Source organism: Dromaius novaehollandiae, chromosome 5 (assembly GCF_036370855.1).
Source record: "Dromaius novaehollandiae isolate bDroNov1 chromosome 5, bDroNov1.hap1, whole genome shotgun sequence".
Lineage (NCBI taxonomy): Eukaryota > Metazoa > Chordata > Aves > Casuariiformes > Dromaiidae > Dromaius > Dromaius novaehollandiae.
In genome coordinates, this window is record NC_088102.1 from 55,674,515 (window position 1) to 55,692,435 (window position 17,921).

Here is a 17,921-nt window from a genome sequence, read left to right on the forward strand (position 1 = left end):
TTGTGGGCACCTCAGTTATGGAAAGCAAGCTCAAGCATGTCCATCTACAGCATCGGGCAGGCAGGCAGGAGGCACTTTTCTCTGGCCCCATTCAAGCACTTTCAGGTACCAACTGCCCCTCATTAAAAGCGTAGGGACATTTGGCATCTACCTCAGTGTTGTTTAGGCCACTTTCAGTGCTTGTCAGTGGTGCAAAGCTTCAGTCCCCACCAGAGCGGAGCACAAAAGCCCAGAGTCAGCCAAGACATTGGCAAATCTACAGTGTGGCAGCATGGCTTAGGTGGGTTAGAAATGGGGTTTCTAAGCCAGGCTGCTAACTTGAGGAATCACCTTAGCAGAGGTTAAGTATTAGTAAGCATTATCACAGTCTTCTCTGACCTTTGTTATCTTCTGTAGAAGGCTTGACGGGGACTGCAGATGGACTGATCGATCCAACCAGCAGCCCAGATCTTCTGATGGATTAAAAAGCGCATTTTGTTCTGTAATTGATTCTCTCTATCAGATCAAATGCATCATCTGAGTAAACACATTTCTATTCTCTCTTTACTACTGGATTTAATTTTCCAGAATAAGATGAAGGATCTATAATCACCGAAAGCCTGCTTTTTCCTTCCAAATATTTTCATTTAGTCCATTAAGCCCACACAGCCTATAAATCTGAAGAACTTTCTGACTTTCTGAACACAGGAATGGCATCTTTTACACAGCTAAGGAGTGCTGTAGCCTATGGTTTACAGCAAGTGATTTTGGCACTATTTTTAGGCTCTTGTTTAGGAAAGGGAGAGATGAGATGAGCTCAGATTTTCTGCTGCCATGCATGACCATCCTTGCTTATAAACACATTCCTCACTGCTTCTCCTGGAGGGGAAAAAGCACTCTCGCAAAAATGATTGTGAAACATAGAAGTAGCATGAGCTCATGGATTCCTTTCCTTCACGGGAAATGTTTCAGGAAAAAAAAAAGGAAAGAAACTAAGGATGAGACAGATGTGAAACAACAAGGCCTCCTCGCACCGCTTGAGATGCCCTGCGCAGGCTGTAGGACTAGCATTACACACACAGACGCAGATCCAAGGGCTTGTCTAAGGGTTACAGTAACAGGTAAGGCAAATACTGTCAATCACAAAATTAAATGAGATGGCTGTCATAGTGCCAAGAGCAGACATTAAACAGGCACTGAAAAATTCTGTGTTCAAAACTCTGCTTTGTTGTAGCTGCCCTATTAGTTTGAATAAGTCAGTGAGCTAAATGTGGATGAGTCTGAATGTATTCCAGTTCCCTTCTGGGTCAACATAACCTTTGGCATCAGGATACCAGCATGGTCTAGAAGTTGACTAGATACAAAGATAAGCGTTCTCTAAAACTTGTTTAGACTTTACAAATATCAGAGATTATCTTTGCGGTGAACACATTCATTAGTATATTTGAGAGCAGAGGCAGCTGCAGCAAATTCATGTTGCAGTCTAAGAGGTGCACCTTTCATTCCAAAGGAAAATAAAAATATATATATATATATATATATATAGAGAGAGAGAGAGAGAGAGAGAGAAAGGAAAAGAAGAGTCTTAATTACCGTATGGCATCATTCCTAACCAGAAGGTCATTTTTTGACTGTAATAACTAAATAAGGCTGCAATTTAAACTAAACCAGATAGTTTAAATAGATCCAAACAGTAACATCCCTCCTATCTTCTCCTCTTCCATCCTCTTTGCTTCCCCCACCTATGCTAACACTAATGTTTTCAAACCCATTTGGCAAACACTGCTTTTATCTGCTCACGCCTGCTTTTCTAAATGACTATCTTGATGGAGCAGCCTGCCCCAAGCCTGGAGGAGGACACCTTTCCCAGGAGGAGGACACCTTTCCCAGGAGGAGGACACCCTTCCCACCAGGCGGTCGGCAGTGCAGGAGGAGCCCCTCCGTGAGCTTGGCCCAGAGGCCACGAGTGTCTCACACCGATGTGCGCCAGGATAGCCAGCGGCAACTTCTCCACACGGTCCGGAAAACCCACCGAGACACCAGGGTCAAACCCAAAGGAGCCAGGCTCCGAGTCCGGCATCCAAAGCTCTCCACTGTCTCTCTCGACCCAAAGGGAACGAAGCAGCGGTGCCAGTGGCTGGTGGGAAAAGAAAAGCAATCTCTGCTGGGATGACCCGAAAAAGCTCTGGCTCTGTGCAGCCGCGGGAGCCAGCCCCCGGCGAGGGACTCCTGGGCCCCAGCGCATCACGGGTGCTCGCTTCAGCCTGGCTGGATCGCGGCCGATACCTCAGCAAGTCTTCGCACAAGGTTACCGATCTGCTGTTTGAACACATTAACTGCAGTGCTTGACTTCGAATGAGTAATAGTGCCTAATGCCATTTTTCTTGTTAAACACGACTCTCCCAGCACATATGTACCTTCCCCTCTGAGTAAAACTGTGTCAACATGTGCTCACATTTTCCTCTTAGTCCAACATCCTGTCAATACACAAACACACACACACAAGCACACAAGGCAATATTGACCGATGAAGTTTGAGAACATGAGTTTTCAACAGAAAAGTCAACACGAGTTGCTTTTCAGACACTCATATTATTTAACTTGTGCTGAATGAACACGATGTTACAGCTTATGTTCAAAAACTGAACAGGTAACATTCAGCTGCAACCCATAAACACAAAATCTGCTTTGCGGGTTAAGACTGCTAATGAAGCTAATGCTCAAATCAGAGCATCCTGTAAAGAATAATTTTTCTTACAATTTCTAATGTGAGAGCCTTCAACAGTAGACAAATATCATTTGGATCAAGCTGCAAATTGCTTTTGGAAATCAATCTGAAGAAAGCAGAAAAAATATGTTTTTTCTTTAAGTAAGACTCTCTTCTGCTATTGAATTGTTAATAATGTGTTCATATATATGCATCATATGTGTTGATAAACTAGACTTAAAGAAAAAAGCGGAAAAGGTAATAATAAAGGATTTTTCCAAAAAGTATTTTGCTCTGACTAGGCATAACAACAAAACTGTGAAAGATACCAAGCGCTAAGTCATTTAAACCAAAGAAGGAGAAGCAGTTCTGTTAAGTTCATATCTCTGGTAATTCTTTCAGTTAATCCAGTACCTGTTCATATTCCCCCGCGAACTGAGCAAATTATCTGAAGTGTAAAACCAATGATCTGCCAAAATCTGGAAGCAAAGTAGGGCTCCTAGCATACTTCAGAACGTAGCTAAATAACATGAACGTTATTAGTCTCTTTCTACAGATATTTTAAGTTCCATCTTCACAAAGGACACGCATTTAAACATTAAACCCCTATGCAGTTTGTTACACTAAGGCGAAACACTAAGTCACTGGTGCTAAGCTTATATAGTGAACCAGTCACTGCTTACAGCAGCATCATACGTCTTGCACTAATGCTTGCACCCATTTCTGATCTCGCTCTTTCCTGGGCCATCACCAAAGGGTGATGGACCTGGAAAATTCTTTCTGGAAAAGCACTGTTTCCAGAGGCAACGTCCAGGGTCATTTAAAGTACAAATTACTACTTTTACCCATGCTGACATTCACACAGTACCCGCAGATTTTTTTTCCCCCAAAAGAGCAGCCTTTGCATCATCCAAAAATGTTATTTTAGAGCTCGTAGTTTCATTTTTTGGTTTGAAGGAAGACTTACTGGTAAGTGTTGCAAGTAACAGGGTGACATTATCGAAGGCTGCTGAAAAGCCCTTTGATGGAGACCACCCTCTTGCTAGCACACAGCGAGGAAGGAAGAGGCCTGGCCAGGCACAGGAACGGGCAACCCCACAGGATAGACACATCGTGTCAGCCTTCCTGAGGTGAATGTGCTCAGTGTATGCGAGTGCTGTGCTTCACACAGCAGAAAAAATGTACTGTTTAATTTTGGTTTTTTAAAGATGCTCATGGTAATGCGATTTCCAGACATTTAAACTCTGTGCCAACTCAGACTAAAAATATGCTGGGCAAGAATCAGTCCTTGATGCTGGTTTTCTGCTTCCTGGCTGTTGCTCAATACTGAGATTAGATTATGCACTAGATGACTTGCTATCAAAATAAGTTAAAATATGGAGTGAGAAAAAATCCCCATCAACAAACAGCATGATTTGACTGGTGCGTTCGTATAAATATTCATATAAACCTAGGATACAGGAACAACTGAGCTGACATCTTCAGAGTCCACTTTCTTCATTCTCATGAATTCATAGACAATTGATCATCCTAAAACTATATTTACTTTTCATTATTAACAAAATAATCTCTGCAGTTGTCATGCAGATCCAACATTTGCTATATAATGGAGATAGAAAGGTCTTCAATTTCCTCTTTTTTAGGTAAGGCCCTGTTAGGGCTAGATCAGACATTTATTTTATGGTGCTTTGGAATTAAGTTGCCTGTTCAAGTCCACAAACAATCGACAGAATTGGATAAGTTCAGTTTTTTTAAGAAGCTTCTTAAAATTCATTAAATTCCTGCACAGACCATCACCTTGGTATTTATGCAGCAAGACAAATATTGAAGGCTAGAGGAGAAATATCTGGCTTCACCTACCAGCCTAGGAGCATGCTGGATCATGCCTGGGAAAGGATTTCGGTCTATTTGGGGCACTCATAAATTCTGAAAGTCACAAATCCCAAAATTTCACTGAGCAGCTACTTTCCTTGGAGGCACTTTTATTTCCATTCCCTCTCTTAGAGGTGATGCAGAAAACAAAGCATCTCTCAGAAAGAGGAAAAGCAGGCTTGAACCTAGGCCGATCGGACGCATGGAAGGAAACCATGCAAGGGGCGCCCGCCCTGAGGCCACCTCGGCAGCGGGACATCCCGGGGCGCGGCCGAGAGCGTGCCGCCGCTCGTCGCCCTGCGTGGCACAACCGTTGCCAGCGAGCCTGGCTCCGCAGTGCCATGGCCATGAGAGCAGGGACAAGGACGGCCGCTCCGACCGCCCAGGGCCCGGGAAGCGGACACCCCTCTAAATTGAAACCGCGCTACGCACACCAGATGCTGTAAGGATTATGGAAAACAAACTGAACTCATCTATTTCTCTATTTTCTGCCACTGGAGGGCATTCATCTCCCTTACAAAACTGCAGTTTGCAAGCAGCGGGTTCCTGCAGAAAGGAGCTGCATAAGTTGTCAGCTCTCGTCGCTCTACGTTAGCCCCTTCAGCCCGAGCACGCACACACAGCCCCTTCTCCCGCGCTTCCCCCGTAGCGGCTCCCGCAGGAGTCAGGACTCTCGTGCATCAAGGTATTCACACACACATTTAATTTAGGGTGCTCAAAACAACCTCACCAAAGTCATTAAGATTATTTCCCAGCTTAAAACTAGCCTTCGGCTTGAGCAGAGGTTGGACAGTGGCTGACAAAAGCGGCGCGTGCCCCTTTGCCCGGAGGAGGGCAGGTGGGTTGCCTGGCACTCGTAGTTCTGAAAACGTGGGCTTAGGAAATGACATAATGCTGTCCCTTGCATGCGCTTCTGTTTCCTTAGCCACGACTGAAACAAACAGTGCCGCTGAGCATTTCACATGGCCTGTGTCATTACGTGGGAGCAGAGGAGGAGTGCGTTTTCCCCACGGGGAGAGCTCGGGTGAGTCTCAGTGAGGCACACGCCACGCGCGGACACAGCTGAGGGCCTACGTTTAAGGGAGCGGAGGGAAAATGGATTTCACTCAGAACGACTTAAGTCGGTCTAATCTGTCTGAGTAGACATTTCTCACCAGAAAGTCTCTTCAGAGCCCAAAGCAGAGCAGCTGGTACCTTTGGGTTTTAAGCCATTTTCAAGTAGGACCAGACAATTCAGCCAAGAGCTTGTTTTCCAGAAGACACTGGCTTTCTGTGCCAAGAGGTCCTTATTTTACAGACCCTGTGGATTCCCTTGTGCCTTTTTCGCAGTAACTGGCAAATCTTTTCTCCAGATTCCCCCTGCCCCAGGACGCAGAGAGCAGAGGACAGGCAAAAGCCCCACAGCCTTGGTGCTAGTGATTTAGCTCAGGCCAGGAGGGCACTTCGGGAGCAAATCCCCTGACTGACCCTACCTCTTGTGCAGCGCTTCCTGTATCAGAAGACACTAAACTGGAAGCTGTGCTCCAGGAGCGCACCTAAAGCTGCCAACGAGCATGCAGTCCATGGGACACACGAGAGCTACCTGGGGGTAAAAAATGTGTAGTGTGGGTGCTGCGTCCTCAGGACCAGCTGGTTCATTCCACATAGTCGCTCCTCTTGGTCTGCACTAACCGATAGCCAACGTGTCCAGCCCCCAGAATCCCAAGGTTCATGAAAAGCTTTTAGTTTCCAAGATAAAAGTTTGGTAAGGATGCAAAGTTGGGGCAGGGGGGAGAGAGGGAACCGACTATAAACGAACCTAGCTGTTTGCACTCAGTGTATATATAGTAGGACGAGGGTTGCATATCAGCTAAGGATACAAAAGCAGTGTGTTAGCATGTCGGGCAGGACTGTCGCAGGCTTCAGGTTCTGCAAGGAAGTGTGAGAGCGGGGAAATGTGAAATGTGCAATTTGGCTCCACATCGCTCTCAGGGGGATTATATTTATTAACAGTCTCTCCCTTGTGCACTTTTGCTTCTCATTAAATTGCCTGACACATACGCTTACCGTACATCATTCTGCATTGTTTTTAAACTGTGATCTGGAGGCCCGTGTTTTTTTTCCCCTTAATCACCGTTTTAACTGGATGCCCAATGATATAAACATCAAACTTACGGGTAAAAGAGAGATGTCATAAAACTCTTAACTCTGCAGAACGCTCAGTTTATTCCAAAGACACATAGTCCATAGGTTGGAGCCATCCCCAGGCTGGTATAGGGGAAGATAGGCTATACAGAGGAGCAGGGCAACGCTGCTCCACCAAGGTTCCCAGAGCCTCCCTGCTAAGAGGTGTCAGGACAACCCCAACCTGCCGAGGTCACTGCACGGACTGCCCCAGGCACCGTGCCCTCCTGCCAACTGCAGCCCATCGCCCTCGGGCACATCGGCCACGCGCAGCCGAGGATCCCAAAGCAGCCGGAAAACTTAAAGAAAGAGCAACTCGTTTACTCTCGGCTTTGCCAAATCCCATCAATACATGCTTCAGCTACATAAACATACATTGATGGGGACTGCATGGGGAGCTAAATATCTTTTCAAGTAACCGCCTCAAGGGTGTGTGAAAAGTAGGAGGTTTTGACTTGGGGTGGGGTGGCAGGGAGACGTTTTCTATGAGTGCTTGCTGAGACCATCTATGCTGCAAGTATTTTTGGGGTGAGCATTTGGGGCATTCAAAGAAATGTTTTAGCTTAAAAAATTCAGTCTGTGGATTCAAGGGTGTGTTTTTTCCTCTTGGTTTTAAAGGAATATATTTCATAAGCCTTTTCCTCAACATTGAAAGCTTGATTCAGTTGAAGATTTAGTTTCTAAAGTTGATTTATTTTATGAGGTCTTTTATTTCTTTTCGCATCTAAGTGGCTAATTCTAATATATGAAAACCAAGGAATCTATAAAAAAAATCCAACTTTCTAATTGGTCATTGATTTCTAAAGGAGCTCTCATCACATATTGAAGTCCTTTGCTAGCAGAGATCTTACTTTTCATGTACTTGGCACAATGATGGTGTGAACTGCAGTGTCTTAGTGTTTGCAGAGGTGAGAAATACTGTCAGTGGAGGTGCTTGGAGATGTTCAGCCACAGTCGGTGTACAGGTTTCTGTCTTTCTGGCACTATCTTCACTTTATTTTAGAACTTTATTATCAAAAAACATGAAGTGCATTTTCAAGCAAGCATACTTTATTATAAAAACCCCTGTCATGTTTCATTGCACACAAAGAAGTTCAGATATACTATGCTTTTTAACGTCCATTTTCAAACAATGAAAGCAGCAGAAACACATTGGTGCATTTGGTTATGCAAGATCCAGGAGGAGGATGTCACCTAGAGGTGTCACTGAGAAACTGGTCCAAAGCCTCTTTAAAAATCAAACAAATCTTGCTGGCTTCCCATCTGACCTGTACCAGTCCAAGACAGAACGACTTCCCCTCTCACCACGCAGCAGCATTAATGCTCCTTCACTTCAGAGGGGTTAGGTGTGGTGATGGGAAGAGTTGGATATGCAAATATTATACTTGCTGAACTTGATGAAAAATGAAATATTTAAAATACTGACCACCTATTAAGCATATTTTGCTTTTTAGCAAGGCTTAGATACACAGTCACAGCCCATGGTGAAGAGGGTTTCTCTGGCAGTTACCTGGAACATTTTAACCCTAATGCTTGCTTCCAAGCATCCGAGGAGGAGTAAAGACTTCCATTTGGTTTGTCCCTGGTAAGAGCATAGCAGGTTCACTCCTCCCTTTTTTCTAAATGCACCATCACTGTATACAGTACCACACAGAAACATTTTAAACATTTTACAGCCCTGAATGGCAACAATGCTACAGTACCCTTAATGTAGTACGGCTCAAAATAGTTAGAAATATCTTCAAAATATTTCTTTGGAAACACTGCCCTAGAAACTGGCACGCTGAGTGGAACACAATCCACCTAAATACAGGAATACGACCAAATGTGATTCAGCAGAGCTGTCTGGAAAGAAAAATTGGAAATCTCCATTTAAGATGTACCTGTGGGTAAATGAAGAACCATTGGCCACTATACAGTTTGTTCATTCTTATTTGGAGGAGAACACAGTACCTTAAAGGTGTGAATTTGCCCTGTTTTGCTTGAGCAGCAATGTTACACTCTCACTTGTAATTCAAGGGAATGAACAATCAAATACACAGACAAATAAAAATTCAGAAATTAGCTCAGTGCTAAAGAAACAGTCAAAGAGCCCAGGTCACCAACTTATTCATGTAATATCTTTATTCCAGCTTTCCCACATGCATTTGTCCAAGAGCTAAAGCTTAAATACAGTATAGAAAGAACTTTCCATTAAAAAAAAAAAACAAAAACAAAAAAAGGAGTTGAAGGCAATTTCAGTAACTGTGCAATCAGTCCCTAAGTTTTTTTCTGTTTCAGATGCCAAGTATTTGAAACTCTACCAAAAATATCGTACTTATGGATATGTGAACTAACAAGTCAAAGGTCAAGAGTTCATCTAAAGCATGAGCCAGACTAGCAGTGCTGACACTTGAAATGGTGACAAGTGAGGGACAAACATGTAAGATTAGGAAGCGCGTACTTGGGCTCTCATTCCCGCGCGTTGAGGAGACCAAAGGTATTGTGAAGACACCATGCCAGTCATTCCTAACTTAGGGCACGCACCGTATTGGAAACGTCAAACTCTCATATGCGCTGGGCCAGACACAGCAATTAGCGGGTCGGTAGCAATATTCCTCTTAACTTTCATGGTTTTTAAAGGCAGCTTCTAGGGTTTACTCTGATCTTCCAAATCTCACTACTTTTATGACTGCTATTAACTATTTACATAGTTTAACAGAACTGTAAGAACTGATTTTTGGATGAAAATGAGTTCCTCTTTGTCAAATAGAGCAACTTTTAAGAGTTTTAAGGACACTATGCAACAGTGTAAGGACAAAAAGTAACAGCATTTAATGAAGAAAGCAGAGAAATCAAGTTGATGATATGTTGGTCTGAATAGTAGGGTAATGAGTAACTTTGATGAAAGAGTAATAACATGAAAGAAGTTCTCAAGACTACCACTTGACACATGATCTCCAGCAACCACAGTGTACTGACACTTTCTGCAGAGCATTAATTCAGTTCTGATTACTTAAGAAAAATCCTCGTGAATAAATTGTCTTTTCCCATACTCCACCTCACTCAAGCTGGCGGATGTGAATTTTGAGAAAAAGCGTATAAAATCAGAAGACAGCCTTCTTCCAAAGACTCAGAGTTATAGACCCTTATGATTCCCACATCCTGGATGATTTAAAGCACTGATCCAGTATCCATAGACTCATGTGCTTCATATCATGTGTCAAAGGGCCCCAAATAAGCATATTTTACTATCCAAAATAAGTGGAGTACCAGACACGTCCCTGTTGTCCAAAATGAGCAACCAAGAGTCATACAGCACAGAGCACCTATATTTGCCCTCATCTGCCTGGGGCTTCCCTGACTTAAGACACTCGTCCTGGTAGTCAGTAAACTAATGTCTAGTTGCCCCATCCCAGTGCAGTGAGGAGAAAACTGATATGCAGAGGTGAAGGATAACCACATTCACAAATATGAAGGGGAAGCAAAAAAAAAAAAAAAACAAAAAACAAAAAAAACCCCAAAAACTACACAGATATCATATAGAAGTTTTCTTCTGCACTATAGAAGCTTTTTTTTGTGTATTTTAACACTGTGTTCACTGACCAAAAAAAAGTCCGCAATGCTGCAACAATTGAACTTGTCCCCAAAGAAAAATCTTACCAAAAGTTTAGGTCAGAAAATGGTAAATCTTTTGTTTCCTCAGAGGTCTCAACAGCCAAAGGGTATCTCCCCAACTTCCCTCCTCTCTAAAAACACACTGCTAAAATATGCGAAGCAAAACTAATCTTCAGTTTCTTTCTCCTTGTTCTCATGGTTGGGTTTTCCTTGGAAAAATTCCTCATAGTGTTGTCAACACCTCCCCTTAGACTATCATCTCACGCCTTTGGCAAACAAGGTGGTGACAACCGAGAGTGTGGTTTTAACTTCCCTCATGCTTTCTTCCGTTATCAAACAGCGCTGCCATGTCTCAGCAGGACTCGAAACCCAGGCGTTCGGAGGCCAGAGGTTAATGAAGTAAAGCAGGAATCTGATAAATATATTACAGAACAGCTCCAGACCTGAGCCTCAGCCAGGCCCTGCTGCCACCGTGTCCCTGCGAGAGCACCGCAAGGAAGTTGCGGCGGTCTCTTGCTTTCAGCATTAGGCTATTCTGAAACTGCACTGAAATAAAAAGCTGGTTGACTTCTTGCTGAATATACTCAGTTTGGGACCTCGTTCAGACCTGAGATCCAAAGGTCTGCTCCTGCACTAATTTATAAGCCATTTAATTTTCATACTTTTAACTTAAATGTATCTTTTTTGGCTGTATGAACTCTTACAAAAAAATTTGGGACAGATCACTTGGGAACTTGGTTTTACTGCTAAGTTCTGTTCTACCACAGGAAGATCATCTTTCAGGTTGTTATATCTCCCAGTTAAAGGAAAAAGAAAAAAAAAAAAAAGCAGTACAAAGGCAAGAAGACCAATACAGTGCACCACAGAGCCTGTAGCCAGATTTCTCAGACTACATTGCACCAAAAATTCATTTGAATGAGCAAATAAGTTTGAATTTTTATCACACTTGCTCAGCTGAAAATTACCCACTTTCTTTCACCTGTCCCAAAGTTCCCTTTCTACCAGCCTTGCTACCTGCTTCCTCAGCAGTTAAAGTCACAGAGCCGACAGACCGCAAACGTTCACAGCTACGCACGCCAGCAATCTAATCCTGCAGTTTCAATTAATTTTGGAAACTCAGCTTTCACCCAGGAAGAAGTGACCAAATCTAAAGGCGGATAATACTTATATAGTTAAGCCATAGATCCTCAGGTTGTAACTGAAGAGTCTCATAGCTTCCATTAACTTTTATTCAAAAAGGAAGAAAAGCATTTGCTAGTTTGAGCAAAAGTTCTTTGCAGGCCTTGAATTAATTAATACCAGCTTAACAAATCATGGTTCAGAAAACAGGGAATAGCCCCTGAATATGGTGATAGCCCACAAAAGCTCAGAAAAAGAGAAAAGTACACAACAATTTTGTTTCATACCAAAGGTCACTTAACAGTCCTTTTTTGTTTCATCTATCACTACGTGCAGCATCACGCAGGAAGACAGAACTATTTTCTAGTCCTACTGCAGATACCCTGTGTCATCCCAGGTCAGCCAGATAACCTCTTTACACTTCACGTCCAAACAACAAATCACCATTTTGAGTCATTTCTGAGAGAATAAATAAACCACGTTTCACACACTGCTCAATCTCCTCCTTTATCTCGCAACAGCCTACATTAAAAACAAACTCTGTTAAATACTGGCTAAAAACACTACTGACAGCTCCAGATAGCATGGGAAAACCTTTAACACACAAACCTCTATTCATTGAGGCCAACAAGTGTTCAATGCTAATTTTAAAAAGACAGGATCTTTCTCCATTAGCAGGATTAGCCAAGGTCTCCAAGCATCATTTGTTGCATTTGTTTACAGACCAAAAAACAAAACCAGTCAGCAAATTTTCATTCAAATTCAGAGTATACCACAAGCCTGGTAAACTAAACAACACATGGAACAATTACCTAAAATTCCCAAATTTATAGAAACAGATAAGGAAAGTGAACTTACTTCCTGGTGCAAGGAAAGCTGCACTTTTGCTGGCAGTCAAGGTGGGAGTCACCCAGCAGACAGCCCGCTCTCCTGAGCTCTGCCAGGCAGCAGCCAGCACACATGGTCAGGGTTAGCACCCAGGTGCCCCAGGGAACTGCGATTGGGAACTGCAGCTGGGCAAAGAAAAATAGGCTGAAACAGAAAACAATGTTCCTGTGTTCTCTGAAGAGGTGAGACACTAAGCTTTTGTGCTTTACTGTATTTTATTCCCAATTAAAGTATCTTTTGTTTACAGATGCTCCTTCTACTCCATTGTGTGGTGTGAGTCAAAGCTGTGACTACAGCTACCCACAACAAAATTCTTCCTGTGAATAGCAGTGAATAGGCAAAAGCTGCAATACAGCAAACACTTATTCATCTATTTAACCTCACACATAATCCTATTGACATCTGTGTGAGAGTAAAGTTAAGCAACTATGAGAGTCCAAGATCAAAGTTGAGCTTGCCTGAGCTGTGCAACCCAGGCTGAGACAGCACAGGATTACCTCTCTCAGGCAACCTGCCTCCGCTTTGCTTTCCTGTCTTCTCCCTAGCGGTCAGGCTTGCACTTTAACCCAGATACTTTCCCTAAAATCCAGTATATCAATCTTTGCAAGTTTAATCATACAGGCTATACCTGTCTATGCAGTAATGGGTGTTTTCTTAACATGTCTTGAAGCTCTGCAGTGGAAGATGCGGCTCGATTCTGGGAAGGGAGGCACCTCAGGAACACAGAGTACAATCACCTGGGTCATTTCCTCGTGAAAAGAGGATTTGGATGCTAGAAAGAAGAAAGTTCATGAATGTAATGCTCCGACACTGCACAGAGCTTATTGTTTTCTAGCTGATATAGTAATTGCCCAATATCTTCATTTTTGCATATGTAAGGGAAGTTCTTCACAGAATTCAAAATAACTTTCTTGTTGTAGAAACAGACTAGAAACACATAGATCAATGTCTCTTGTTAAGCCTTCCAAGTAAAACCACATGCAGATTTTAGTTTGTGTGCATTTCCTTAAGCCATTCCAAGGGGAAAAAAATTATGGGGTAAAGGGAAACTTAAAAACAGAAGTCCAGCTGTATGAGTCCCAGAAATTATCAACTCAGATGAACCAAGTCATAGACTAAGCCTCAAGAGGTGCTTAGTCACACTGTTAAAGAAGATGAAATGGAAAATACAGTAGGGCTGGAAGACACCCAAAGAAAAATGAGAAATGAGCTATATTCTGACTGTGGGTCAAGAAGCAGATGAAGGTACACCGTGCTTCGCAAAAACAGATGCTTTTCTTGAATTGCTTACAGCTTGATTTAAGAAAACATCTGCAGAAGTCAAGACACCAGAAGGCACCCAGACTTAAAGCTCGACCCTGTCTAGTTTGTGTGCCCAGCAGTATAGAGGGAGAAGTGTTCAGAAAGAAGGATATTTACCCAAAAATAGCAGGTTTTGAGTGAGGAAAATCCTTCACAAATATATCATATTTGACAAATAATTTCACCAGGAAAGTCAGGACATTCTGTCCTGAAAAGTCAGGATATTGCATTTTGAAAATGTTATTTTGAATGAATTTGAATTCAAAAATGGAAAGAGATTTTTTTAAAGACTTAAAAAAAAAATCTCTGAAATGATTACAAAATATTCAGTGGTAGTTCACCTACGCAGACTCATGAGACCTGATGCTAAGGGATGAGAGCTGGGCTTCTATCTTTCTAAGCGACCAGACAGCAACCGTGGTGCACACCTTGGGTATCCTTGAGCGGATGCTTTCCGCGGGTGTCCCTGTCCTGCAGCCATCACGGAGAGACCGTTGCGGTGAGCTTGCACGGAGTGTGGCTGTCCCTCAGGCGAGCCTGGAAGCCACGGCAGCGGGCACGCCGGCAGCGTGGCGCGGGAAGCCCTGCTGCTTTCGGGTGCTAACCACAGCTCCATCCCGGGAAGCCCTGCTGCTTTCGGGTGCTAACCACAGCTCCATCCCGGGAAGCCCTGCTGCTTTCGGGTGCTAACCACAGCTCCATCCCGGGAAGCCCTGCTGCTTTCGGGTGCTAACCACAGCTCCATCCCGGGAAGCCCTGCTGCTTTCGGGTGCTAACCACAGCTCCATCCCGGGAAGCCCTGCTGCTTTCGGGTGCTAACCACAGCTCCATCCCGGGAAGCCCTGCTGCTTTCGGGTGCTAACCACAGCTCCATCCCGGGAAGCCCTGCTGCTTTCGGGTGCTAACCACAGCTCCATCCCGGGAAGCCCTGCTGCTTTCGGGTGCTAACCGCAGCTCCATCCCGGGAAGCCCTGCTGCTTTCGGGTGCTAACCGCAGCTCCATCCCGGGAAGCCCTGCTGCTTTCAGGTGCTAACTGCAGCTCCATCCCGGGAAGCCCTGCTGCTTTCGGGTGCTAACCGCAGCTCCATCCCGGGAAGCCCTGCTGCTTTCAGGTGCTAACTGCAGCTCCATCCCGGGAAGCCCTGCTGCTTTCGGGTGCTAACCGCAGCTCCATCCCGGGAAGCCCTGCTGCTTTCGGGTGCTAACCGCAGCTCCATCCCGGGAAGCCCTGCTGCTTTCGGGTGCTAACCGCAGCTCCATCCCGGGAAGCCCTGCTGCTTTCGGGTGCTAACCACAGCTCCATCCCGGGAAGCCCTGCTGCTTTCGGGTGCTAACCGCAGCTCCATCCCGCAGTGAGCGGCAGCACCGACAGCCTGCTGATACCATGCTCCTCAGCTCTAATGAAAAGTAGTCCAAAGGCACTTTATTTGAGAAAACAAACAAACATTTGTCACGGTAACTTTGGCTTGGTCATGCCACTGATGTTAACACTGAGGGCTGCGCAGATGAAGACCAACCTGGCTCACCAGCGGCTCTCCCTCTGCGCGGCTGGCAGGGGAGCAGCACAAACCAGAGCGTTTTCTGGTGTGTTACTGTGCCGAGGAAGCTCCCTCTGGAGCCTGATGTCTCTGCACTGAGCAACAGGAGAGTTTAACCATGCCGTAGCCGGGTAATTGGGTCCCACGCTTAGGATCCAACTGTGCTGGGAGGAGAGCGAGCTACCGAGTGGGGGCTGGAGGAAGGGCAGGAGGCCAACGGAGGAGCTGGGCGCTTTGATCAGAGCACCACAGAGGCAGGAACTAGAAAAGCCAAATACTTCACCAGAGCCTGGGAGGACAGGAGCGCCTCAGCAGCCAGGGATCCCGCGCTGCAGGAGTAGGAGGAGCTGGAGCAAGCGCTGGCAGAAAATAGGGCTGAGGCAGTCCTCCACGGCTGCCGTTCGAAGGCACCACCCATAGCCCAGCACGGCCCGTGGGGTTCCCGTAAAAGACGGGCGGGCGGCAGGCCAGCCCACGTGTTTTGAGGAGATGACTGTGGTCAGGTAGCTCGTTATGTCCGCTTGCCTCAGTGCAATCCAACCGGGCCTGACACTTAGTCACAGGCACCAGCACGCCTACATCCCTCCCCGAGGGCTGCCGGGGCCACAGAGTCTGCGCGGACGCTGGAGTTAAAATCCAGTGGGCGAAGCAGCAGCACGCGTGCCCGAGGCAGGACGGCTGCAGAAGGCCGGGGGCGGGGGCGGGCACGGGGGAGCGCCTCGTCCCTGCCCCGAACGAGCCGCTGCCGTGCGGGAAAGGGAAGCAGTCACGGCACAGAGAGGCCTGGAAAGGACAAAGCGAGCACTACAGCGTCGCGGAGAGCCGTGAAGGTGGCAGGGTGGGCAGCGGGCGGCCTGCAGGGTGGACCTCAGCAGCGGGACACCTGCCTGCGGGGCTGCTCAGCCCTACGGCACGCCCCGAGTCGGGCGAGACCCCCGCAGCTAAACTCCTGCCAGCCAGCCTTGCCTAGACACGGCAAGGAGGGGATGGCGGAGGGCATGAAGTTAGCAAGCAGGAAATGCAGAAAAGAGAAATGTCTCCAGAATAATCTCTCCCGGACTGAGAGCCATAACTCACCGAGCTGCAAGACCCAGATCACTGGGAGCGCAGAGCAGCTTCCCGCACCTAAGAACCTCTAGTCTGTTCATGGCTGATTTATTTTTTTCTTTTAAAATACAAATTTGATATGGTGTGCTAATGGTTCTCTTAGCATCTCAGGCTGTGGAAAACCAAGGTTACAGGCCCTCTGTGGCCTGAGAGGGTTCAGACTTGCTCCCTGGAGAGTATCATGACAGAGTTATAACTGGGCACCCTCCTCCCTGGACGTCCTTTCCTCATGGGGCAGCAGACTCACGCGTGTACCTGTTCCGCCTCCTGCTCCAGGCATGCCCTCGCCGAAGTGTGACGCAGTCTCAGAAGAAGGGTTGGGGAGCAAGTCTGCTCCCTCAGTCCTTTCTTGTGCACAAAGTACTCTCCTGGGTACTGCAAGTTTAAGCCTCTTGGATGAAGAGCTAGACCCCCAGGTCCCCTGGCTCCCGGGCTGACGCTCCGATCATGAGGCTGTCAGGCAGGCAACGGGCGTTGCGATGGCTCCCTCTCCTAAGCGTAGCTGCCTAACTTCCGATTCCCAACATACCTTGCTCCTTGGTCGTAAAGTAGAGCAAGAGGAAAGACAGAAGAGGTTCTTCAGAGAAATAAGTGGAGTAATGGGGAAGAAGAGTACTGATGGCACATACAAGGGTACCCAAAAAATGGTTGCGGTGGCCACTAAAGAAGTCCAAAGGTGTAGCCAGCAGAGAGGGTGGATTAAGCAGAAAGGACAGACACTGTGCGCAGCTTATAAGAAAGAACCAACAGAATTTCACAATGTTGTTTACTTTATTCATTTTAGATATGTTCTGTTCCATTTTCATGCTAGATCAGACAGCCTTTGCCAAACCTCTGCTTCCCACGGGGCCGTCTGCTGGTTGGGCCAGTTTATTGTTCACTTAGATATTTGGGTTACCCAGAGCCAGTGGAGAGAAGTGGAAATGGTCCTTTTCACATCTAAAGAAAGAGTACAAAAGCTGCTGTTGATTAGCTCACATCCTGACTGCACATTTTTATACCCAGCTTGATACATTGAATGTTCTCAACATGATTCATCCAGAAAAATAGCAATTTAGCATACAAGGGCATGCTGGAGCAGGCAGAAACACTTCAGGGAAACATAGGTCTAGTAAGAAGATTTAAATATCAACATACAGAAAATTATCTGGCTTTGTCAGGATGAAGAATACTTTTACAGGCTAGGATTCTCAAAAGGAGTCAAAGGGAGGTGGGCACCCATATCCCACTAGATTTTTTCCAATTTTCTTTTGAAAATCCCATCCTGGAATGTGAATCGGAGACTGGACTAAAGGATCAGATTCAAACTTGCTTAGGTGAGTGCAGCCTCGACACGGAATCATAGCAAAATAAGGGAAGAAAATACCTCATGAAGTCATCTGGTTCACCCCCCTGCCCCAAGGCAGGATTATCTATACCTATATCATTCTTGATAGATGTTTGTCTAACATGTTTTTAAAGAGCTCCAAAGATGGAAACTCCAATATTTCATTACCCTCACTGTTAGAAAGCTTTTCCCTATTGTTTAACCTGCATCTTTCTTCCTGTAGTGTAAGACCATAACTTTCTCCACCATGGGCTTTCAGAAAAGACTATTTCTCTCATTTTTACACTTTGATTCTACCTTTTGCACACTTGGAGATTATCC

The 17,921-nt window shown here is 45.5% G+C and overlaps 1 long non-coding RNA gene across 1 annotated transcript in view; it reads right to left on the reverse strand.

Moving 5' to 3' along the window:
• Nucleotides 1-13,068, reverse strand: part of LOC112996349 (uncharacterized) — a 43,505-nt gene extending 30,437 nt beyond the window's left edge. Inside the window, exons 1-2 of the long non-coding RNA XR_010389448.1 lie at nucleotides 12,954-13,068; nucleotides 12,296-12,450 (exon numbers count right to left, since the gene is read on the reverse strand). This is a non-coding gene — a long non-coding RNA (uncharacterized LOC112996349). The remainder of the gene's footprint in view (nucleotides 1-12,295; nucleotides 12,451-12,953) is intronic.
• Between the last annotated feature and the right edge of the window lie 4,853 nt (nucleotides 13,069-17,921).